A 5,495-nucleotide genomic window follows, 5' to 3' on the forward strand; every position below is an offset into this window, starting at 1 on the left:
TGTTGGTATTTACTTGTGACTTGAAAGAATAATATATATATGAATGGAAGAGGATCTATAAGCGCACAGATAATATACCATTGTAGCACTTCACCCGGGAGTATTCTAGGTATCGTTATTTATATTTTTACCATACAGAAGGACGGGTAGTTGGAATATGTTGATAACTTATATGTATGATGGAGAAAGAAATCATAACCAAACTTCTACTCATAATAGGGGTAAGTCAAGAGATAAACATATATGATAAGTAATGATAAATGATAATTAATTACTTAGAGTACTTCTTACTATGGCATTAGCATATTAAAGGAATAATTCCCAAATCATTCTTAATTACAAGTCAAAGCATACGTTGATTAGGGCAATTACAATTAGTAATCATGGTTAAGATCTACTTTATATCTACACATAAGGGTGTAGCACCCGGTTTTAAGGACAAAACTAGATACACACCATATGTGAGCCCAGGAAGTCAAATCTCACATATAGCTATAAGTAAAGGTAATATCAATAGGCAATGCTCAATATATAACGTACTTAGTATAGAGAATATAACCTTAGATAGTAAATAGAGGAAAGGGAACTCCGATCTTTGGGTGAAGACTCCAATTCCATAGGGACAACTAACTGGTTGAACATAAGCCTAATTCCTCAAAACTCTAGCAATCTGGTACCCATCCGGGATTTTTCCAAAGATTTAAAAAAATAAAGCAAGCATCAGTACATGTCGTACTCAACAAATATAACATGGAGTTCATGAGGCTCAAAAGGTTAACACTGGTTTAATTGCGATTAGCTTTTAATGAGTCATCTTTTAGCAATGGGGTGGCAACAAGTTTACCTCAAGCCCATAAACACATGATCGGTAGACATGAATAATGAATAGCATAAACAATAATCATTAGTGAGCATCTTCATCATTAGTATCATCAGTATGCAACTTCATTAACCATTACTGATCATCTATTCAATAAATGTTCCAAAGTCGCTCATGATCGTGAACACGACTAATATACTAGTTTTACACTGCAGATGTTGTACACTTTCACTATTAGTCGTGATTTACCCTTTCGCCCGAGGTAGATAATCTCTTGACCCACTTCCAAGGAAGGTGGGTAGGGTTCACTATGAAGCCTTTCAAAGGTTCGTCTAACAAGTTAGGGCCATTAGATTCACTCGGCAAACAGATGTAGGAACCCCCCTGTCGAATGGCATAATTCCATCACAGCTATACACATAAGAGTAGAGGCTATCCTATACCTGATTCGTCAAACCATTCTTATGCCAATAAAGGTAACCACTAACAAGCTAGAAAAGGTCCTTATACTGAGCTAAAGCCAGAGCCATGTAGCCCTCATAGCTATACTGTAAGACCCGAATGATCACTTATAGATAAGTCCTTTGGGAGAGGAATCTAGAGCACCATAAAATAGCCTAATGCTCTAGTCCCCTTGTTCCATGTTGCTAAAAACCATCTTTTAATGTTTATAGCATATTCCATTAGTCAAGTTACAAGATCATAGTTGTAGTTGAGCACTAGCATCATACTACCCAATGCAATAATCCAAAGGCGTCAAGGAATCCAGGATATCAATTAGCTAGGAAAATCACTATAGTTACCAAGGTAGACACATGCAGCATAAATTAAATGATTAAAGGTGAATAGGTAACAAGGATGGTCCCATGCTATACTTGCCTTAAACACCGATCCTTCGGTAGGCTTTAATCTTCAATGTTCTTCTTCTTCTTGATCACCACGTATATCTCACCGACTGGATGTAATCATAAAGCACCACACAAGCATCCATACAACCATGCATGCAGCAAACAATAGATCTAAATCAGAATAGTACACCAAACATAAAATCAAGATGAAAAGTTTGTAAAACGAATCTACGTCTCGCTACAAACACATAGACACGAAAAGCGCACTAATCGAAGCTACGGTTGAAAAGATACAACTTATGAGAGATCTACTCATAAAACTATGAGTTTCATGTGTTTTAATTATATAAAAACATATATAAGATATTTTATAGATAATATAAATTAAGTCAAATTTAGATTTGAATTATAAAACTAAAGTGAAACAAATCATATTTTATTTATAAAACCCAATTGCATAATTATTATTCAAATTAGAGTTTAAACCATGAAATTCTAGAATTAGTGACATGATAAACATCATTACTAATGCATAGTTTATGTTGTTATGAATCCAACGCACCTTGAATGGGCTAAAACAGAGTTAAAACGTAGAAGATATGATTTATACAAGATTTCCTTTAATAAAATAATAGATTAAATCTAATCATGAATTTTAAAAGTTGAAAACACATCTAACAGTAGTATAAACATGTAGATTATGAAATTATGAACCTAACGCAATTTGAACGAATCAAATCGGAGTTCAAACGGAGAAGTTATGACCTAAACAAATCTAGTGGCAAAATTGTGAATAGCTGAAAACGTATTTTCAATCTAACCGAAGGAAAGTACGCTTTCAAAAGAAGAAAACGAAATCTGTAACTCCGCTTTGGACCACGGGTTTGATATTAAAATACTCAGGGGCTCTTTTGCAAAAGTACCAGCCAAAAAGGTATGGGCTAATCTAAGCCATTGAATCTAAGATGGATAGCTCAGATTAGAACAGAGGGGAAGAAAGAGGACGCTGCCGGTCGGCTATAGTGATCGGTGCAGCGGAAGACATGGCCGTCGGCGACTTTCCTCATCGGAGAGACACAAAACCAGCCCTAAAGACCTCGATTAGGATTAGAATTTGAACGGAGAGCAAGAGGGGAAGATGGGTAACTCACCATAGTGGTTTTTAGTGGCTAGGAGCGGACGGAGATGGCTAGCGGCTCAAAACTGCGGCATCGGAGCTCCGGCAATCGTCGACGACAAGAGACAAGCGACCGAAAGCAAAAAAAAGAGGGAAAAAGACCTCAGCAGCTTCGCAAACTCATCACAAAGCTCGAGAGATGGCTTACGGTCATGGTGAAGCGGTGGCACAACGAAATCGAGCTCAGCAGCGGCGTCGCTAAGGTTACGGCTGCTGCGGTTGGCTCAAGGCGATGCGACTGCAGCGTGGGTGTGGGATAGGGAGGCGGTGCAAGGTGCAACTCAGCTTATATGGGTATGGGCTGCTTGGCGTGCACGGTAGTGACGTGGGGCGGGGCGAGCACGGACTCTATTGGCGGCGGTGGTGGAGTCCGGGTTGGGCACGGCGGGGAAGAAGATGCCCTGACAAGTGGGGCCAGGATGTCGGCCAGAGAGAGGAAAGGGGACACATGGCGCGGTAGCTTCGGTTGGGCTGGCCCACGAGCAGAGAGGGGCGGGTGACGCTGGGCCACGCGGAGGAAGAGATGGACAGATGCGCAGGAGTGGGCCGAAGCCAAGGCGGGGAAAAGAGGGATGGGCTACTGGCCTTTGGCTGAGCCGCGCCATGGAGAAAGTGAGAGAGGAGAATAGGTCAGCGAAAAAAACCGGGCCAACAGGCCAAAAGGGAGAGAGAGGAGGACAGAGGGTTCCCCCTTTTTTTACGAAATCTTTTTCTAATTTGTTTTAAAAAACAAATTCAATGTAAACCAAATCAAATTTGAATACGATTTCAAATACACTTTTCAATTCAAACATAAATGATTAATTTTGATAAGTTTTCAAAAATAAATTTGACAATTTTTTAAATTCTTTTATTTTCTAATTCTCTTTTATTTCAAAGCCATTTTTAATTCCTTTTGCAAAAGAAATTTAAACCACTCAATCAAATACATCAAATGCAAGGGCATGTATGCACAAACATGTTGCTACCTTGTGATAAATTTTAATTTAATGAAAAATTTTATTTTCCTATATTTCATGAGCACAAAAATACAGAATTAAATAATTTTAATCCTATTTTCAAAAGAGGCAAATTTTAGGGTGTTACAATTCTACCCCCCTTAAGATGAATCTCGTCCCTGAGATTCGGACGACGTCGACTAGGATTTAGGAATACTTTGCCTTTAAAGTCTTTACTTCCTCGTGCAGTTCCATCTTCTCAATAAGGATCCCACTTTACTTTGCATACCTGTTAATCTTACTCCAAGTAACTTGCCAAACTGATTCCAAGATTTTGATAGGTACACCAAACAGTACTCAGGTAACTCCAATCACTAGGCCACCTTTCTTTTTTAGTCCATAATATCAATTCCTTTTTCTTAAAATATTCACCTTCTAACGGAATCTTACGAATCTCTTGGTCAGAAGGATAATCTACCACCATTCTTCAAAACATTAATGTTTTTGGCTAAGTTGCTTGATCTAGGAATACAACTCTTAATCCTTGGTGTCACCCGAACTTTCTTAGCATAATTCTCCATTGCTAAGGGCATCGGCCATTACTTTTGCTTCTCCAAGTGATAGCACTTTTCCAAAGTCATAATACCTTGATTACTTCAATCCAACAATGATGTCGCAAACTCATTCCAACGAGTATTTCACAAGCTCAAGACCACCTTACTGAAAGATGTCCTGTTTATTCTTGTGACCCTCCTAGATGTCACTTTTACTTCCAAAAAGATAGTACTTCCATACTTCACAATGGATAACTCCAGATCATATGTCAAATGTTCCATCTCATGTTTTCTTGCATAATCCTCTACTTTTCTTCATGCATGAGTGCACATCCGACCTCTGGACAAGGTGCATCGCAGTGGATATAAAGTTCTTGTCATAATTTGGCAAAACTAATATATAGGTTTTACTTCAACCTTTTTTTACTCCTTCAAATACTTAGCTAAGGTCTCTTGATCCAACTAAAAAGCTTCTCTAGTAGTACTTTCAAAATCTTGATGATCTTGGATAAACCTCGCTTGAACCTTTAATCAAACCTCATTGAGACTCTGAGTTTCTCTCACATCTTTGGGTACCACCACGATTCTGCTGCGCAAACTATAACGTAGGATACTTCATCTTACAAATTCTTCACTTGGCTACCCCCCTTAAGAAAAGATAAAGTAGGGGACACAAGAAGGTAGCTTGCATCTTCTTCTAGATGAACTAACTAGTATCAAGACATTCCGTCATTCCAATGAGACTCCCGTGTATGGGCAGGAACAAGAAATCTAGAATTCCTAGTGAGCAGAAAAACAACAGCCCAGTAAAACAGCTGTAACTCGCATTATTTTAATCCAACAAAGTTGTAGCTTATACCGTTGGAAATCTTATAAAATTCTCCACAAGTTCCTTATATAACACTCTTCCAAATTCTGTAGTTTATGTGGTCTAAAATAGTGCACAACAGAAACTGCTCCAGGTTCTAAACAGCACAGCTGCATCGCCTTGTGATTTTCGTATCTCCATAACCAAAATAGATACCCAGCTGATTCTTGTGCTCAGAGAAAGATATTGAAGTCTACTATTGTCCAGAATTTTCTCATGGTTTTTGGTCATCCAAAATCAGAGATATAAGTCAAAGGGTGTAGACTGCTCCAAAAAGACAGGATAGAGAA

The sequence above is a fragment of the Miscanthus floridulus genome, chromosome 9 (genome assembly GCF_019320115.1).
Source record: "Miscanthus floridulus cultivar M001 chromosome 9, ASM1932011v1, whole genome shotgun sequence".
Taxonomy (NCBI): domain Eukaryota; kingdom Viridiplantae; phylum Streptophyta; class Magnoliopsida; order Poales; family Poaceae; genus Miscanthus; species Miscanthus floridulus.